Source organism: Trematomus bernacchii, unplaced genomic scaffold (assembly GCF_902827165.1).
Source record: "Trematomus bernacchii unplaced genomic scaffold, fTreBer1.1, whole genome shotgun sequence".
NCBI lineage: Eukaryota > Metazoa > Chordata > Actinopteri > Perciformes > Nototheniidae > Trematomus > Trematomus bernacchii.
In genome coordinates, this window is record NW_022987648.1 from 10,184,085 (window position 1) to 10,205,791 (window position 21,707).

Here is a 21,707-nt window from a genome sequence, read left to right on the forward strand (position 1 = left end):
ATTAATAATATTAAAGGTTAAAAAGCTCAACCTAAAAAATGTAGGTGTGTCAGTCATTGTCACATCCACAGCATTAAGTCCTTGATTATTTGCAGCACACGACCTGCGCGTGCTTAACTGACGTCTGGCTCTGACAGGATCTCTGGTTTGGTGTGTTTGTAGGACTTGCTGGGTAATGGAGCAGTACAGAGGCTCAGCCGGGGGTTAAGAGGGAAACACAGACACTGCCCACACACACTCACTTGAGCCCCTACGGCATGGCTAATTCTGAGGTGCACAGCTAACATGTATTCTTGTTGTGTCTTACAAAGGGTGTTTTACAGTAAAAAAAAAAATTGGAAGTTGATGCAAATAAAGATTATAATACATTTTAGTAAATATGTTGATTATATTTTTACATTTTGATTTCTATATGGACTTGCACTTTCACGCTTGTTTTTTTTAATGAATAAAACAATAAAAGAGTAAAAGAAGAGTAACACAATGCATAATTATATTTTTCTGGAGCCCCGGGTGAGGTCTTAAAATGATGTGTTTTGTCTGGCCAACAAGCCACAAAAAAATATTAATATAATTTAATATCATATATGAAATAGAAAATAGCGTATCTTCACATTTTGGAAGGAATTGGAGAATGTTTTGCTCAGAAAATAATTTTCTTGATTAACAGCATACAAATGGTTTCAACTCTACTTACTTAGAATCACAGTTTAGATTTTCAATATGAAGGATGTTAAGTGTAATATCTTATTAACTGTTGCACGTTATGTATCTCATTATTGATGAGAAGCTCTGCTTGCACCTGCATGCAAATGTAACATTGCCCAAAACATTAGCCCAAAATGGAAAAAAGAGAACTGCAAGGTGGAAAGGGTGGAAAGAGTAGAGAGAGAACGGGTCTTTTATTGTGTTCCAGACTTTAATATCTGACAGTGGGTCGTTTATCATCATGGACCGCTGATGGTGAGAGAAGGGAAAAGGTGGAGAAAGCAGAGGCAGAGAGTATCAATATGAATTTTTTATTTGATGGGTTTTTATGGGAGATTGCATTTCAGAAGGCTGGCAGAGTCAAGGTTCGTGGAAGAGTGAGAGGACGGAGAGTGAGAGGCCAAGTCTTAAAGGCCAGGCGAGAAATAATGCTGTTGGTGCACGTGAGAAACACACACCAGCACTTTTGTTTGCAACATACTGTATGCTTCTCCCTACTATGTGTGCATAAAAAGCTGTCAATTAAATGTGATCATTCTGCTTTAGGCTGAACGCTCCCTGATTCATTTTCAATCTTTTGATTCTTTAAAGCCACACACTTTTTTTACGATTATTCTCCATCCCACATACAGTAGTGTTTTTTACTTTCCTTTTTCACACACATACACACCCAAACTTCTTAGCTTGGCTTCAGGTGTGGTCATAAATCATAGTAGTGAGTGGCTATGATTCCCCCAGCACCAGCAAGGCCGGGGGGGTTTGAGGGAAGAGAGCAGGCTGCAGCTAAATGGCTGCCCCTCGCTTCCTGCGTCCATCAAGGCTAGAACAAACGACCGATTGCTCAGCCTCTGGGCGCGGAGCTCACAGACGTGTGACATCAGAGGCACAAACACACTTATCTTTGGGAATAAACACACACACACACACACACACACACACACACACACACACACACACACACACACACACACACACACACACACACACACACACACACACACACACACACACACACACACACACACACACACACACACACACACACACACAGACAAAAATAAAAAATTGCTATGATGATGGAAGCAAGTATCAGTAGAGTGACAACAAAGCTCACAACACATTTTTTTCCCCCCAATTTAGGATCAATAAATCTTATCTTACATATTGTGACTTTACATCCGACACGCAAAATAGTATTTTCTTTTGGGTTGTATGAAGAATGTATGGCTTGTCTGTGTATTACAGTGACCCTAACCCTACCTCATGCCCATTTGGGGCATAGACAAAAGTACCTGCAAGGAAACTAAGCAATGCTGAAAAATATATTTCGGCCACCTTAAAAGTGTATGCAATGTTTGGAATATTTTCACCGCTTCACTTTAGGGTCAGGCAGCCCTTTCTGACAGTAAAACTGATGGTGTTATATTGAAATTATAACCGTGTTATTTTGGGTGCCACCTGTTTTGTCCTTCGGAAAAAACTAAATTTGACAACTCTGAACATCAGTTGTTGACTATTACTTCCAACGTAAATTCTTTAGGTGGCTAAAATAAGTTTGCTGCTGTACATGTCTCAATAAGGTAAGACTGAAGCACTCTTTTGTGCACCAGTCAGTCCTGAAATTAAATGCATAGGTAAATCCCAGGTCAAATATACTTTAGAGTGTCTTGAGCATGTTGTCTTCAGTGATTGTAATGGTATGATAAATGTCTGTTTCTTTATATTTTGTCTTGGTATTTGTCCTTGTTGCTGTTGCGTAGCTGGGTGGCTAACATATGTTTTGCTGCTGTACGTCTCTTACCTTCCGTTCTGGTATTCAGAAGTCAGTTTCTCCAAACTGTTTGTGTGCTGACTGCCATCAATTGTAGGAAATACACAGACTTTGAATAAGTACCTTATACAACAACACTTTAAAAATCAGAACTCCTTTTAACTGCTCCCTAACTCTCCAACCACACGCATATACATGTACAGGACCTCTCACGTGTAATGCATTCATCATCAACTTTATTCCACTCTATTTAAAATGAGAAACGCAGTACGACAGACATCCTTTGATATGGAAAATGAGGTAAGGAATCACAAATTCTCTCTCCAAGGAAACCAGAACTAAATATCTTGTTGTAATGGCTTTATAAGGTCTGTTCTAAGCTGTACAACTCCAACTGGTGTGGAATTTGACACATGGTAAAGTAAATATCAGAAAGATTAGATAACTGTGTTGTTATCTGACATAATACCTTTGCAGGAAAATATGTAGAAACTAGTTGATAAAGTGTCTTGTTTCTCTGGCACCTATTTATTCCGTATGGTATTCAAGGTGTGTGCCAACAATGGTATAAATTATTTTGCAATGTTTTTTCACACCTGAACCCTGATATTTTCATCCTTGGTTCTGATATTGAGGTCACATTTCTGCCCTTCAGGAAGACTTTCTAGCAACAATGGTTTATTTATCAGAAGAGGACTTACTCTGTATTCCTTGGTGGTGTGAATATATTGATTTACTGAGCAGAGTCTAACGTTTGATTTATTTTATGTATTGACTGTAGAGTTCCTCTGTAACTTTTTGCACCGGGAATCTGGCCCCAGGTGTTTGATATGAAAGGGAATGAAACTAAATGGAAAAAAAGTTGTATTAGATTTCAGATTTTGTAATAATGGTTTGGCCTTCTCTAGCCTTGTTTTAATGTTATAAGGATTATTTGGCAGTTAACAATAACCTGGTTTAAGACTTCTGAATCTGTTGCCCATTAGCCAGACAAACAAATGACCAATCACAATTGTTTAAGATGGTTTAACCTGTTAAGCCCCAAGCCTGTTTTTCAGGTCTCAGGCTCGAAAATGACATTCCCAGAACAAATGACTATATCTTCACTTCTAAAAAGGGGTAAATTAATCATCTTTTTTCTCAAAGCAATGATAAACCTGTGAGTTGGATGTAGAACAGTCGGAATCAATATAGATGTTTTTACTTTAAAGGGGACCTATCATGCAAAATGCACTTTTGTACGTCTTTTATACATGAATGTGTCCCCGGTGTTCCAGGGAACTCACCAAGTGTCAGAAAACACAACCCTCTCTCTTTTCCTCCATACCCAAATCTCTAAAAACGGGGCTGCAATGGATCTGATCAAAACTGATCCAGATTTGAACATTCCTCTGACGTCAGGACGGCGGAGCTGACCTATCAGGGGAATGAGAGGTTGCCATGGCATGGTAACAGCATGGTAACAGGGGGCGTGGTCAGCTGCAGCGCATGCAAAGACAGGGTGGAGGACAGCAAAATAGAGCGAAATGAGGCATGGCTAAAATGCATGATCTGTTTGGTATTTTGAAAAAGAAAACGTATAAATATACCTTATATAGGTATGGCCCTACAATATATTATTCAAATATAGCATGATAGGTCCACTTTAAAGTAAATTCAGATTCAACATAGTAAAACAATTTAAATTATAGTTTCCGTCCAAAAAAAACCCCCATTACTTATCGTGAAAACCCCCCTTGAATGATGGGATAGTAGACAAAAAGCTTTAGGAATCCAAAGTACAACATATAATAAGTACCCTGTATCTGATTGATGCAAAACAAGTGACATTTGACCTTTTTAGAGAGGTTTAGCAAAAAAACAAACACTTCTGGGATCATTTGGGTGGATTTGCCATATCTCTGGCCCCCCTCGGTCGATTTTGATGATTGACACCTCTTTTGAACCGTTAGAGCCAATAGAATCGAGGGGAGGTTCCTAAAATCCATCTAAACATTACCATTGGTGAAAGAGCGCAGCATGCCCAAAACCAGAAGCTGGGTTGTAGCTCTCACACACTCTATATGAAATTTCCGTTTTTGACAAAAATGGAATGATGGATTATCAGTAATCATTTCAAAGTGACACAGACACATTGGATTAACCTTCAGCAGCGTTTTTATCGTTTTAATGCCCTTGAACACAACCTTTGATCAGAAAATAGCAACGGTAAGACGTATTTGCCGTTTTGGCTACGTAAAGTGAAGTTGTGTGTTGTCTGGGTTTGCCTTTGCTGCCCTGAGTTTTTTCGCTCATGCCCCTTTCACACCGGCGCTTTTCCAGCTCCTGCTCGGAGCTGGAGCTGGAAAAGCGCCGTTTTTTTCTGTTCACACCGCAGCGGCGGCGCGTCATAGCTCCGGGAATGCGGTTCACTTCCAGCTCCAAAAAATTGTCGGTCCAGAGGCAAGAGCGTCGGAGCTATGACGCGGCGTCGCTTACGTCTCTTAGGTCGAGGCGTGCAGGAAACCTTACTTTGACCATCCGTTCGCTGTTATTGATCATTGTGGAGATACATGGGCTGCACAGGTTGTCATGTCCGACTATCACAAGTAGAATCATAATGAAAAATACGCCGGTAAAATGTGCCTGTAGAAAACGGCTTAGCAAGTAGTCAGTTTAGCTTCGGTTGCTATGCTAACATCACCCATGTTATACCAGAGAAACTTTCATAACAGCGTTGTGATGCCAAACAGTGTCAATTCAGACTGACACACATTCACTTAAGGGGAACTGGGGATATGTATCAGCTGCTTGTGTGACAGTCAGACAGTGAATACTTTAGAGCCGTGTGAGCTAACCCGGAGCTAACGGGAGAATAAACTCCCGTGGAAGAGCAGCCAGCACTGCAGCGGTCGGTAAATGCCGCTGAAACACATTAATAAACAATGAACCACGGCACTCTGGAGAAAAGTATAAGGTTGGAGAAGTCGTTATTTAATTTAATCTGGCTTCGTATGATTAAAAGCAACACGATCATCGACCCGACGCAGTCCCCCGTTGTTGTTGTGGGAGAAAATCAGCGACGTAAACTGTGACGTCATGACGCAGCAGCGGCAGCTCTGGGCGGTGTGAACAGAGCGGGAGCTGAAAAGGGAAACCGGAGCTGAACCAGAAAAGCTCTCGCTAGGAGCTAGAAAGGGAAAAGCGCTGGTGTGAAAGCCGCAACAGTGATGATACTTATACCTCTGGAATCTGTGGAATCTCAGCTTTAATTTGATATCTTGTTTGTGCAGATCCGATAAGTAATACAATATTTCTACCGTGAGTTCTGAGCTATAAGGTTAAATAAGCATGAATGTTTGTTGAATTAGACCAAAAGCTGTTCTTTTTAACGTTTCTGTTACAATGTGGAAGAAGTGCAATGGTAAATCGGATGGGCACCTTTATGTGACTATTCACCTTATGTAGCCTTGCCCTTTTCCCACTTACGGTTGAAACAGTTATGTCTTCAATAAGTAAATAAACAGTTCATTAAAAAGCTTAAAAACAATCTCTTTGACAAGTAAAGGTTGATAAAGCAGACAACGCTATGCAAAGTAATTGCAATTACACTTTGCTAAGACATAATACGGCAATGCGGGCAAAGCATAAGGTGAATAAAACAAGAACAAAATATAGTGACTGAAAATTGCCAAAAAAAGGGCACCAATTTCAGATAAGATTGACGCAGCTGTTAAGACTGTAGATAGTTAATTTAGAGTAACCTCATTAACATCTATAAGCCTAAAAAATAACACATTTCTGGGTTTACCTTGTAATAGGCACTAAGTGCCCCAAGGAAGCACTAACGCTAACCGTCAACTTGATGGATCTGTGACTCACTATTGATACAAAAACAAAACTAGAGACAAAAAGAACTACAGCTATCTGAATAGTTATATGATGAATGAAAATAGTTGCAGCAAGTCAGAACAAAACATTTTTGGAAAACCAATCACAGTCGAGTATTCATCAAATTAAGGCGGTAAACAAACACAGACAAACAAATGAGTAAAAATGTTTCCTTTAAAAAACTAAATGTATTACGTTTAATTAGGTAAACGACTAATTTCACTTGCCAGATTAAAAACAACGTGTTTGCCAGAAGGAATGGGTGCCAACAAAAACAGAGAGCCAGAGTAAAGAGAGGAGGAACAGATCGAACAAGACAGAGAGTCCGAGATGAGGAATCGAAGATGAGGTGGAGGAGGAGATGAAAGGAGAAAAAGAGGGGGCAAGGAAAGGGGAAGGAAGTGGACAGAGACAAATGGCCATGGGAAATGGCCGGTGCAGGAGGCGGCCTAAGAGACAGCCCTCTCCGCAGCACTAACACAGACTGATAGGCCCACCGCGCTGCAATACCACTCCAATACGTTCCATCCTGTCTGATTCTTCCCTTATTTTAGAAAACAAAAATAACATTTCAAACCATATCAGGCCTACTTATCCGACCAGAATGTGGTATTAGATCATTTTCGCTACTGTAAGCAGGAACCCTATTTGTTATTTAATACAATTTAAGGAATTGCAGACTCCTTCAAAAATATGTTTCCCCATATGATTGTGTAATGACACGGAACCAAAATGATTTTTTGCTTTCAATGTATTTTTTGTTATGGCTGTTCTGTGGCTTAAAGACAAAGACATAGAAAAGACAATCTAAGAAGAAAAAATTATTGACTACAGTATTTCCTCAAATATTTCAAAGTATGCATTAGATGATCCTGTATGTTCACATCGGACGTCATTTCCAGATGTTAATGACTATCTATTTGATCTATAGTTATACACATAAGGAGTAATATGAGATCCAAGAGTTGAGAAGTGGGAGATTGGAAAATAGGAAACAAAGGGATACAATGTGGAATACTCGGATCATTGTTAACTGTCTTTATATGCGGTAAGTTAAGTGAGTGCTACTGTCGCCATCCCAAAATCCCATTACTTTTCCCAATAAAGCTCTGGCAGTCCAGTGATTACCTGAAGAAAGTGCGGGACAGAGAGAGGAAGAATCTTAATAGAAATGGGATCAGAGGTTTTCTGTGAAGAACCGTCCTCATTTCACTCTTCCTATCCATTACTTCCTCAGTTGACGTCTCCAGGACCTGACCAGGTAATGCTCCGTAATGGGGTACACGTGTGGGTGCTCGGTGGCCTAATGGAGAAGGGGTCTTGGCGGCGATTGGGAGTGCCTGTCGTGCTACTTGATTGAAACTGATGGGCCAAAGTAAAGGGGGCCAAGAAGTAGCGGCCACCCAACATGGCCCTATCTGTCTCATCAACTTTACCTCGGGAGTCCATTATTCAATTTGGCCCTTCTAATGACCAGTGAATTAGGCTGCCAGAAGCGATTTGCCTTCTGAGCACTACCGCTGGACGTACATGCTTTCCCCACTCTGAATATTAAGAGGCAGCCATTCGGACACTGACATCCAATCTGTGACTTTAGCCCTGAGGAATGCATTGGAGTCAATAGGCACTTGATACAAAAACGGGAACGATTGTAAAGTATGAGACATCTTTAGTTATAGTCAAATGTTTCCTCCTCAGTCAATCTCTGTGGTATAACTGACGGAACGCCAATGGGCCTAAACAGTTGAAACTACATTGCCCTAACCATAAATGGAAAGTAAAACTTTCACCCTTGTCAGAAACGAATGGTCAACACTGTTTTTAAGTCATTGATAAGGCAAATCTAGACACTTGTATGATATTTATGTTTTTCGATCAGTCAGTAAAAACATGGGCATAGTAGATCGAACAAACAAGTCCAACATTTATTATTTCTACAAGGCTAATTACTTTTTAATTTAATTAATGACAATATAGCCACAAACTCCATGATACACCATCACAGTTTTACCATTCCTGTCACTCGGATTGTGCATCTAAGATTTAATTATATCACAATTTACTAATTTCTGCATTATTCAATACGAATCGCACCAATTTGTTTATAAGTAGGATTAAAATGAGCTTAATCGTTAAAAAGGCTAGAAACAAAAAGTTGTTGAGTAGAATCATGACATGTTGTGAGGAAACATGCCCTTTCTAGACAACTGAAGGAAAGTATTTTGTCTGATTTAGCATTACATTTGCAATCAGAGCCCTGCTAAAGCCAATAAACATATAGGAAGACTAAGGCCTAGGCTCCACGGGGACGAAAACGGGTTGAATCCGCATATTTCTCATGCGTATAGCCCTTTAAGCTCGACGACGCCGTAACGGAAACGTAGAAACAGACCCCGCAAACAACAACGGGTCCAAAGGTGGATAGATCTGGGAACGGAGCGCTCTGGGGGGTCCAACGGGGCCGTGGGGTCGCCTATACGGTCATCCGTTTCATAGCCCCGCCTCTCCCCACCTCTCCGCGTACCCCGCATCATTGCTGATGTGTTTCGTTAACAACAACAATAGCTATTTTAATTACCTCTCAAACTACCTAAACTAGTTATAAATATGTTTATTTTTACTGTCGGGTTTACTTACAGGATCAGCTGCTGCATGAGACAGACACTGACGCTGTGAGAAGAGAGGAAAAAGAGATAGGCTCAGTGTATTTTATTATCATATATCATTATATCGTCGTTATTCATTTGTTTTAAAGCTCAATAAATAACAAAGAAGACCTTTGACCGGCACTTTTATCATTTTGTCCGGAAGATTTAAACTTTAACACACGTTGACCGGCGAAAAACTCTGCCCGGATCCCTCGGCCCCCACCACGGAGAATACACAGAAGTGCAGCCATGACAACCATTCTTCTTTGTTGCTTTTGTGGAGGAAGTTGCTGCTTTTTGTGGAGGAAGTTACAGCGCCACGTACAGGTTCGGCATATGTACTGCAGCTTTTCCAGTGTTTGGATGTAAACGGAGCCGTCTCGTGGAGCTTGACACAATCCGGTGTATATTGCGTGTGGGCGGAAGGTTTTTTGCGGTTGCGTTTGCGTTACTCCGATGCATTTTGCCGTATGCGTTCCCATGGAGCTGGGGCCTCACATCTACACCAATTTGTTCCTAAAACACAGAAGTACACGAATGAAATTGCACTTGATCTGGCTCAATTGTCTTGCATACTCTGCTTAATCTCGTACTATATCTGACAGCAACAAAGCTACACTGCATCTGTACAAAGCCAACATTTCCTTTTCACTCATTTGACAAAAACATATTTTTTGCTATATTCCCATGTTCTAGATTTCCTTGGTTCCCGACTGTTTTGCTTTTAGCCTAAAAACAATCACTGCAGTGACCTTACAAAACGATGGTCAGGTCAAAACGCCATGTGCCAAGAGAAGGAACGGCAACAAAAAAACATCAAACATCCTATAAATGGACTTATTGTTACCCGAGGAATGTACTGATTGGCTGGTCAGTGCTGTTACGCACCATGCTCACCCCACCAAGAATAAAAACTGTTGCTTCATTCTTTATAGATTCTTCAGGTCCAGGCATGAGGTTTAATAATAATACAACTCCACTACTTTTGCTTTCTTCCATCTTTTCAAGGTTGTTGGGTGGCTGCCTCTCCTTTTTTTCACTAGAAGCTGTAAAATCTGTTTGACAGCTCTGATTTATGACACAGCACAGGCACAGAGCGCCTGTAGGGAAAGAAGTGTAGGTTTGAGTGTGTTTGGAAGTGTGTGGCTGTGTGTGTGTGGCACATAGAGGACCACCACTGCTGTGCTCAATGTCCAAGCACCAAGCAGGGCACACAGGTAGGGAACTCCTAAAAACCTGCATGTGCTCACGAAGATCTACATTTACATTAATGTGATCACATCAAGAGAACTAGCAGAATTAGACATACAGTAGTGCAGTACATATTGTCCATTTTAGAAAGAACTATGCTAATTTAGAAGCCAAAAATAGGACATTAACATAGTAAACTATATATTTAGGTGCCCTTAAAACTCTTTATAGTTTGTTCATTTTTTAAAACAGCATTGTAAACAGAACTGTCTAGGGATGGGGCAATATTATATTTATTATGTTACACTTTATTTAGCCGACGCCTTTGTCCAAAACGACTTCCAATCAACCATGAAGATCCAATATATTGTATTTGATTGCCAATAACGGCAAAACACTCACAATATTGTGAAATACAAATAGTACAATCATGATTCAGTATTGATCAAATCAAAAATCCTGTTGGTGATATTTGTGCGGCCCTTTAACTAGTTGATGGTGGTGAATGTCCATCATTGTTATACTAGATAATGAGCTTAAGAATGACTTGAAATGCTTTCTATAATTATATAATTAAAGTTGGAGAAGGGTTATGATTTATGATTTGATTATTTAAGGTTGTTTGATTTTCACTAAAAAAAGATGTGTCTATGATGCAATAACATATTTATATTAATATTTTAACGACATGTAAGGTCATGTGATTCCAGTTTATTTTAATGATATTCTAAGAGTTTTAAACATATTTAATGATTAGCCTTATTATTTTTTTCTTTCAAATTTCATGCATGGTACGAAATATCTGAATCTGTTGCTGTGTTTTAATCGTCAGACTTCTGTACTTCTGTCTATTTTGAGCGAAGTGCGTCCCAAAGTATAGTAGGGAAAACGCAGGGCACTTTCCTCAATCGCAATTATTTCATCTAGAAATATTTTTTTTCAATGCAGATGTTTGCTTTTGGACTTTTAATGTTTTTTTGTCATTTATTTTCCCTTTGCCATTCTCTGTCCATCTAACTCCCCCACACAATCCTCTCTTCAGTCCTCCAGCTCTCCTCGCCTGGATTCCCAGGGTGCTCACAACTGACACCGTTTGTCACATTCAAGGCTGGGCACCGGAGTGTGCGTATCCTCCAAAGTGCTTGTGTGTATTTACGGGGGCCGGGTGGAACTCTACAAATAAATGCTGTGCCAGGACATGGATGCATCCATGTAGATTTGTGTGGGCCTGAGCCTGAAACACTGTCACCTAGGAGTTGAATTTCACACCTTGTGCCTCCGCTATTGTCAGGCAGAGGTACCGGTGATGGACGGCACAGGGAGAACGGGGGTGGGCAACTCCTGCCAGATGAAAGAGGTGGTGGCAGCTGACAGAGGGAGGGAGAAAGTGTTCATACAGTATAAGAGGATGAACGTCAAAGGGTGGGGAGGCAGAAGAACAGTAGGGGCTATCACAAAAAGTGTAATTGAGCTATTTCTTACGATTGAGATTAATCTTTCCTCCGTATTGCTGGTGAGGGGTTTTCTAAATAACATATTTGGTTGGGAGAATCAAATATTCATCACTATATGTCCTGTTCTATTACTCGAAAGAAATAGCTCTTCACGCAAGCAGTGGAATAAGCGAGAAAACATTTCAATATCCATATCCATTTGAATGTACACACATGGGGTTTATCTCCGCGGCGGTGATGGAGGGAGCCGACATAAATCCCCCAGCATACTTCTCCAGGGCCGTAAAACGTCTCTCCCCGCCACCTAAACACACCTCGGCGGTTTGTGCATTCACGCTCCAACGCTTCCCCCCGCCCCCTCTGTCTCTTACGGTCATTAGCAGCATGCTAATCAAGGCTAATTACATCGAGACAGGCAGACACAACTCATCCCTTATCGTGACGGAGTGCCGCTGTGCCTGGAAATGTTGTGCCACTAAACAAGGCAGTGCTCATAATCAACAGTTTTTTTGTCGCTGTGAGGTAAATGGATGTGTTCTCTATTTGTTTTTCGTTGCAACTGTTGTCAAATGTCAATCGGTCTTTCTGAGGATGTTAATCAATTTTTGTGTCTACATGCCAGAGCTTCGACTATTCTAAAGGGAAGGAAAACAGTAAAATCAATTAAGAAACTGTGTTCAATATTATGTCAGAGATTTTAACAGCTGGTAATGATCATATAAAATGATTTTAGGTCAATAGTAGAAGTAGAGAACAATTTAAGGAGGATGTCAAGGAAGGAAATGTGGAAAAGAAGATTTATGTAAGCACCAAGATGTATAAAAAGGATGAAAAAAATGAGGTTTTCTAGGAAGTCTCTTCCACCTCAGCGATGAATTGGAAGCGTCAGGCAGTTCAGTTCAGTCCCCCCCCCTCCCCCTCCCTCTTCAAGTTACAAAAGCTCATTTTGGAGATTTTGCTGGCACGGCAGAAAAGACCTCCGTTTCCCATTTTCCATATTTCATATACGGCCCATTGGCGAGCATCGTCTACGGGTGTCATGGCTTGGCACATTTACGAGAGATGCTTTGAAGAACTTATCACTCGGAAGATATGCTTAAGTTCAGCATTTTGAAAGTCACTCTGCACTCTATAGTGATGCACTTATAGAGCAGAGGTACATTATGATCACTCTACATGGTTACGCCATCTGTCACTACGAGAACAGCCACACATTTTACTTGCAGGTCACACTCAAACAATAATAACACATTGGGTTTACATAGTTGTAGGTTCATAAGATGACTGCAAAAAGGTAGATGATTGATCCAAAGACAATATAACAAAAATTAGGGGAAGGCAAAAAAAGCCAACAAAAGGAATCCAATGGTAATAACACAGCACACTGCAGTAAGATGCAATGAGACATGAATAGACTTTATTAACAGCAGACAATTGACCTTTCATAGTAAGAAAGGCACGGGTGTTACAGATAACATAAGGGATGGTTCTGTTCTTTTCTAGAGTCCCGATAAGCCGTGATGGAGAAAAACAACAGGGTCCTGTAACTGAATCTGCTAACTCGAATTACGCAACAGTTATTTCAACTTTTTTTTTTTACAATTGTATCGCATTGATATTACTTACAACATATGTTCCAAACTGTTGTATTGCTACTAATACGTACTCAATACTTTTTCCACAATTTAGTAATATAACATGCTGCCAAACTCTATGTCCTTTTAAACCTAGATAAGATGCTAGAATTGACAGCCAACCTTTTGGGGATGTATGAAAAACATTGTGTTGAATATGTGAAACTGAGCAAAAGATAGGCTTTTGTGATAATTAGTCATAGGTGTCAGGATATAATATTTGGCTTTGTTGCAGCTGCTAGGGCGGGACAAATAGCACTTCTCACAAGTGGGCAATCGGCCTTATCGAAGTGCAATTGTAAATGACGCCATTGGCCCAATTCTTTGAAAATAAATGACAATTTGACCCACTGACCTACATAACCACGGATCATCATATCATTCCCAACAGAGCTTCTAACACCTTCATCATTATTAAAACAATTGGAAACACCTGTGCTGATGGGCCAATGTTCCTCAACTGGGTAAAGAATGACGGAAGTCCTCTCTGCGTGTTTCTACATAAGTACTTATTTAGTTTAAACGTATTTTTTACAATAGATGCGTACTTATTAACCCTTATATCTACACTGTCCATTTTGCTGTAATAATGTCAATTTCCCCAGTGTTGGACGAATAAAGGATTTCTCATTCAAGTACTTCATACTTAAAGATATTCATGTTATTACTGTAAATTAGATTAAATGTATGTATGACACACTTCAGATTCAATAGTCCTCTTTGTGTTCAAATGTGTCATTTAACAGTAGACTTGCACACATCCAAAATGAGCTGATAGCATTATTTATAAATTGAGCTCTGTAGGTGAACCAAACTAGTCGTTTAGAAGCACACACCAGGAACTGTGCTCTGCGGGGTGGATCAGTGTTTGACAGCTCAACCTCAAACAGCTGGCCCTGCTCGACCCCTGCATCGACATGTTGGAGTGTCCTTGTGGAAGACACTAATCTGCGCTGAATGGACTGCCAGGTCCAGCGGTGCTGCGCTCACTGTGACCTCCCGACAAAGAAACTAAGCGGAGAGAGACTTTCCTCGAGTGGGTGTCACATCATTCTCCTGGCCGGCGATTGTCTTAAGTAAGTGTGCGACTTCGTCCTCGCAGCTAGCCGCTAACCCAATGGGCTCTAAAGCTAAAGTACTATAAGCAACTTATCAGGAGGCTTCCGGCGTGCGGGCATTAAAGCTGAGCAACATGCTGAGTCAACGCTTCTTTAAGAACGGGCGAAAAAGTGCCACTTTCATTCCCATGGTGATAAGGGGAGAGCGAAAAGGCGGGAATCAGACCGGTGTAATGCTGATGGACGTAGTCTGTGTCTTGAGTGTGAGGCGGGGGGTGGGGGGGTGGCGGGTGGAAATACAGTATCAGCAGTGTTGGGTTTAAGTGGATGAATGGTGGCGATATTGGGGGGGGGGGGTTTGTAGGGTGGTGGGTGTCAAAGCAAGTGGCTGAGACATGGCTAATGCTGCCAGTGAGCTGTGGCCACCTAAGTAATTACTACCTCGGCTGGAAGGCTAATCCCCAGAGCAGAGCAGCACACTCAGGAGGGAGAAGCTTAGAGCCTCTGAGGGGCCCGGCACCCGAGTGCATTTACACAGAGACGGACCTGTCCCACTCAGAGAGGTTGCATTTACTCAAAAGTGCAATATTCTGATCCCCGAAAAAATAAACAAAAGAAAAGCATATTAAATCAAAACAGGGATTCAATTTCAGTATTTGTTTTTTTGGGAACCACTGACTATAGAAATTAAACGTGTTGCTGAAATATTATTTAGAGGATAGTCCCATTATTGAAATAAGAGAACCATTTGTTATTTTCATTTCATTTAATCGTTTATTTGAATAGGGACAATGCACATTAATGAACACTTTAGACAAATAATGCTTCAAGTGTAAATATGCCGGATTTGAGCTTTGAGCTAATTTCCATCCGTAGTCCCTGACATACAACATATAAGAATCAACATTATCGGTCTTCCCTACTGATTCAAACCTTTGAACACATGTTTTATTCCCTAGTCATGCTTCCATGTTTTATATGGTGTCTATTTTTGGTCCACAGGCAAAAATAAATTGCCCAAATAGCTGTTTGATATAGTATAAATAAATAATATGAATAATAAATTAAATATAATAAAATATATGTAATAAATGTTCACGGTTAGAGTAGCAATCCCCATCCCTTTTCATCTCTCCATATTTGCAGTCTCCCGTCAACAAGGCAATTATTTATTCAGAAGTGATTGTAAACATATAACTAGATCAGGTTTAAATAACAGAAAAAAAGGCTTTCTCTTCAACTATTTACGAGAATATTGTCATTCAAACAAAAAAATAATGAAATGAATACTAATATATCATCATTTATATATAAAGAAGACACACTTTTGATACAAATCAAAACGTCTTCAACCTGCAGTCAATATAAATGATCTACATGCAAACCACCACAACAAAAAAATCATTAGAGTCCATCTATAAAATGTTATACAGGTTCACTGACCAGAAAGAAATGTAAAGAATGAAAAGCTTTTAAAATATAAGGCATCCTCAAAGTGACAGTATTAGGAGCAGATTTCCGAGCGGTGTGTGTGTGTGCTGATAATGCTAACAACCTCCAACTTCACACACAAGTCAAATAAATGATTTAAAAGCAGCAATCTCTCTTGCGCTTCTCTCTTCACTTTCCAGCTACGAAACATCACAAAGTGCACACAAAGTCAGCTCAGCATCACTCTCTGGGAATACATGTCTGAAGTGAGGTTTACCTTTGCGCTCGGAGCGTTTCTTGCGCCTCCTCTTGAACCTGCGTCGGATCAGGCAGTAATAGGAGCCCAGATTCTGCGCTCCGTTGGTAAGAAGGGCCATGCCTCGGTCAGCACTTACACTGTATATAAACTCAACTGAAAACCAGCACGAGACTTAATCTGGAGGAAATACAACTACAGCTGCTGAGCTCGACCTGTCCACTTGATATTCACAAGTCCACACACCTGCAGCGCTTCTTTGTTTCTACTTTAGTCCTTCCCCTGTATCCCAACTCTTTCCCTCCCTCCCTCCCTTACTCCTCCTCTCGCTGTTTCTCTCCTCTGTTGACTCCATGTCTGCCCTATCAGTAGTCAGGGAGAGGGAGTCGATGGGAAAAGGAAGGAGGGGACTGGCAGAGGATCGAGACTCCTGTTTCTCTGTGTTCATTTGCAACGGTTGTGAATTAACACAGAGATAAACTCAATCCTCTCTCGAAATCAATGACTTCTCCAACAAGCATAAAAAAATGCTCACATACTTCCTAGAGAAAACACACCTGTGTACACCATCTCCAATATGCTCACACACACTCACATTCATACAAACTACATTACATGTCATTTGAACCCTAATGGCTTACGTACACTTCTATACATAGGAGCAATTCTATGTGAAGTATCTTGCCCACTGACACATCAACATGTTGACTACAGGGGATGGGGATTGAACCACGGACCCTCCAATTGGTGGTAGTCCATGTGCCACAGTTTCATACAGCCATACACATATCACTTTTAAACCCAGCTAATATGATATGATATGAAATTTTCACTTGTTCTTCACCTGAATATTTACATTTTGTGCGCTTGATTTGCCTCCCCACTGCTCCCACCAGAAGAGTAATTCAGAGAGGCTCCATTGAAAGAAACACTGCCGCTCTCTAGTGGTGATATACTGTATTTACATCTTTTAAAAAATCACAACATCCCAAAACCTTACAGTTTAAGCCACTGTGGGCTCACTCGTGCTTTAGATGATGCTTATTGTGGTTGATGAGGATATGCTGGTTTGTTCAAAAGGGATCTACTTTTTGAAGCCACTTGTGGTAGAAGACAAAGACAGAAAGAAAAAGTGACTGGAGCAACAGAAATGGAAAAAGTAGAAAAGAAGACAATCACTCACCTTTGATTTGATGTTATGTGGGTGATCGGGATAAAAACCTGGTGGAGAGAGAAAAAGAGAAAGTAGATTTTAGTGGTGAGTACTTGCCAGGTTTCCACAACAGCTGCTCTTTCTCGATCACACACTGGATCATTTGTTCCAAAAGCTGGTGTTTCTGGCTGGTCCCAGTCATTGTTTGTAGTAATGGAATGCAAGTTTTCCACTCAGTGTGACTTGATCTATTCATTTAGCTGGAAAATACATATTCTTTTCTAACTAATGAATTGCTGTTTATTTCTACAGTGCTTCCCTGGAAGTACTTGGCGAACAGAAGGCTCTTATTGAGAAATGTGATGCATTGGTTTACGTGGTGAATCCTGACACGGAACATCGATCTACACCAGACTGGATAAAGATATGACTAAAATGTGATCCCTGAAATATCATTGGGATTAATGCCAAAGTTCCAGAATATTCCAAGTTGTCCCTTAAAATGCAGGCAGACAACTTATAAGTCCTATAATATTCACTTAATCACTCCAAAATTAGAAGACTAGATACATAATCATATTAAGGTTAGATAAATGGCAGTGATTTAAAAACAAATATCTCCCTTTTTTTGTTTGTATCAACAATTTCATATACATTTTTTTTGTACCAATTATTTCGGATTCACCATTGTTGTTTTACCAAATAATTACGAGTTTTTCAAAGCACTGAACAATCTATCTTACCAAGAAAGGAACATACAATGCACATGAATATAACAGGTTTAGAGTCATTATATTGATTAGATGATATAACAGATGCTATTGATCCCCTGAGCCAAATGAAGACGATGAAAACTCTTGGATGATTGCGTCTGGATTTGAGGATAGTAGAAAGTGCAAGATTCGTGGTTCTTATTAAACGATGTCCCTCTGTTTTTGGAACATGTACCGTGGCAGGATCATGATTCATGGGGCAGCTGTGGCTCAGGGGGAAATGGGCTTCTTAAAATCAGAATGTCAGTGGTTCAACAGGCGAGCTAGTGAACCTGAATTAAAAGCTGCCGTTGGAATGTTTGGAATGGTTATAAAAGTGTCAACTAAAAGACATTTGATCTGTTGTAATTCTAATTATAAAAAGGCAACCAAAGAGATGTAAACGCAGGTAAGATAGAGAACTTCCTTTACCAGTGTAACAATGATGGACATTTTCATTCTGATTTGAAACCTCCTAATGCAAGAGCAGGCTTTGACAAATGACTACTCGCCAAACAAAACAGTTCATGAAGACATATTAAGCTCATTTTCAGATTTATTGTTGTATTTTGTGACATGTTTACATGCTTTAATACTCTTTTCACTCTCTGTCTGAAACCAGAGCCCAGTCTGCTGTGATTGGTTAGCTGGCCAGCTCTGTTGTGATTGGTCAACCTAAACTAAATTAGGATATCACAAACAATGTGTTGGAGCGCAGGCCAAAGCGCGAGTGTTACATAGTGATATCATTTTGCTGCAGAAGTAAACAAAGGAGTCCAATGGAGGGGTTTCAGGCATGGGGGGGGGGGGAGTGTGTGGGAGAGAAACTCCCTCTGGAGGGAACACAGGGATTTTAGCCTTTGCAGACCATTTACATGCACACAAACAAACACAATACAGGAAAGGGAAAAGCATAATAGGGCCTCTTAAATCTAAAGGCTTGGCTTGAGGACTGACAACTCCATAGCCTTTCTGGTAGACTAGACATAGCATCCGGGATGGAGATGATAAGGATGGAATAAAAGACATGGATGGGAAAGGATTGCACACAAAAAGCTGAGAAATAAGCTTTTCTTGCGTGAGAATATAAGATAAAGAAATAAGACAGGAGAATACAGAATCCCTTGCGTGAGAATATAAGATAAAGAAAGAAGAAAGGAACCATTAAGTGACCACAATTAATTCCCACATAAAACCGAAGGGATCCAAAACATCCAAGTTCTTATAAGGTCAGCGAAGATGTTTTCCCTGCTGCCAAACCGCGGCTTGGTATAAAACATTCTTAGAACGCAAATCAGGAGGGTTTTGGGTTGAGGTTGGCCACTTAAGCACATGCAGTTAAACTGAGCAGAAAGAAGGATGAAGAAGAAACGAGGCGGTGACTGAGGAACGCTCAAACGGAGAGAAAATAGAACATAAATAAAGGCAGATGGTTAGCGCAAGGAACGCCAAAACATTCGGGATAAGAGTTGTGGGTTTGCAAAAAAATCAGCCTGAGAAAAGGGATGAACTTAAATATTCTCCAGACGCACATTCATTCATGCTTCTGTGCACGAGCCAATGATAACTACGGTGGGCCAAGGCACACCACAAATGCCTTGGCCGCGTTGTGCTTTGTTTTTCCGAAAAGGAGCCCAGTCAGTCAACGTTATTTAATTTATGGAGCAATAGCTGCAGACATGGGAGAATAAGTTTGCGGCCTACAGGAGCACATGGGGAGATTTTACCCACTTCTTCTCTGTCTTGGTATTCCTCAATGGACTAAAGGAATGGGCTGTGGTTTTCCAGCTTGGATTTTTTAAACGCGCTCCAGACTCATAATAAGAAGCTCAACTCCTGGTGGCCTTTGCAGTGGTTAGACAGTGAAACACAACCATTGACAAAAACAAGCTCTTAAACTGTTTCACAGGCAGGCTACTGCGGTGAGCCCATCTGTTGGTTCAGTGTAGATGTACTCACAGTCTACCAAAAAGCACCGAGCTCTAAAAATAGTCTCACTGGGAACAGTTTGGTTTTTTTATGGAGTTGGAGTTGCAATACTATTTAGTTAGAACTCAAATACAATTAAATATCACAATATATATATGTTTTATTATTAGGTTTGACTTTTGGTGCTTTTCACAAAATATTTTCAATTTTGATAGGTAGTTAGAATATAATATTTATCAATAAATACAAATATAAAAGGTTACTTTTAAATATTTTTATAAAAATAAAAAGATAAAAAGATATGCAATTAAAAGGTAACATTTAATTAAATTACAATATTTATACAAATAGAAGGAGACAAATGATGCAGGTTGGACAATATATAACAACAAATATTTACATTTGTGTATATTACAATGTATGCATTGGTGTATTAGTATTAATCAAGATATAAATGCTGAGTTGCACAATTTAGAGGGTTTTAGCTGATGATTTTGAAGATATTTTATCACTAAAAGGAAATCTGTCAAGTTTGTTAAGTTCAGAAAATACATTATTTTAATATTATATAGCCTTTAAAACCAGGAAAGACAGCACTTATATAATATTATGATTTCCAAAATCAAAGACAATTTCTGGCCCCAAATCATAATATTGCTATGTGATATATTGCCTTGCTCAAATGCAAGAAAAGTGTTAAATGTGATTTTAAAAAAGTTTTTGGGAAAAACTTCCAGGAAAAACCAACATTTGCATAAAAAAGCAAGTTAAAAAAGTATATATTTTTTGCAATAAGATCAATGTGATGCATTTATCACTGCAACATCCAACCTTGTCAACAATATTGTTTGTGCAATAGGAGCCACTGACTGACAGAAACATTTGCATACAAACTATGAATTACTCAAGGTAGGACCATTTTCCTACATCAACAATTAAGGCATGCTTTATAAGGGAATTTGCTACAGAGATTTCACCTCCTATCTGGTGTTAAAGCACACTGACAGTATTGAGAATACACAACGGAATAATTTAGTAGAGCCGTACACCAGCAAAGGGAGACACTTCAAAAAAAGGGGGTCAGATGTCTAATCCCGCAGCATCATTAAACTGACAAGTTGACATTCTTACTTTTACAATGAGCGCAGAAGAGCCTTCAGCGACGCCAAAATATGCTCATTAGTATTTAAAAGCACTCCTCATTAAAATGTGGATGGCACAAACCGAAAGCCCTCCATCTAACAGGCGGTAGTGAAGCGAGCAAAGGCTGACTAACGAACATCTGGAGGATAATAATATAAAAAAATCAAACCTCAGAGTGTTCCCTCAGACGCGGCTGTGATTTTGAGGAAAGAAAAACTTTTTTGTCTCTTAAAGATGGAATTTTATCATTTTCTTAAGCTCCTTTGCTGACTAAAAAACATGTAGATGTGAGTGTGTCCTGCGTTTGCTGAAAGGGAAGGCAGATGAAAAATGTCCAGGCAGGAGGAGTGTGGTTTCATTGCCTTGTGAGGAAGTCACGTTCCTAAAAGCGCCGAGTTTGGCAAAGACTCACAGAGAGGGAGAGATTGTGTTGGAGAGATTAGTGGAGACAGAAGGGGAGAGACTTTGAGAGCTTTTGGGAGTTGAGGTCAAGTGCGATGTGTCTGTGTGGTGGTCATAATAGAGTCTAATAGTCTTTGAAGACTGGAGTAAGGGGGCTGGAGAGATGCTTCTGTTGACTTGACATAAAAGATCAGGAAATTAAAGGATGGGTAAAAGGACATTAAGTAAGAAAAATGTATTACAAAAAGAGTAGGATTATAATTTCAAATTGCAATTGAGCTTATAATTCATATTGATGTACAATATA

At 40.0% G+C, this 21,707-nt stretch overlaps 1 protein-coding gene across 3 annotated transcripts in view; it reads right to left on the bottom strand.

Moving 5' to 3' along the window:
• The window catches only part of adarb1b (adenosine deaminase RNA specific B1b), a 152,628-nt gene that overhangs the window by 47,002 nt on the left and 83,919 nt on the right, over positions 1-21,707 (bottom strand). For all 3 annotated transcript variants that reach the window (XM_034134363.1, XM_034134364.1, XM_034134362.1), the window contains exon 3: positions 17,205-17,242. The gene's annotated coding sequence lies outside the window, so the exon portion shown is untranslated. The remainder of the gene's footprint in view (positions 1-17,204; positions 17,243-21,707) is intronic.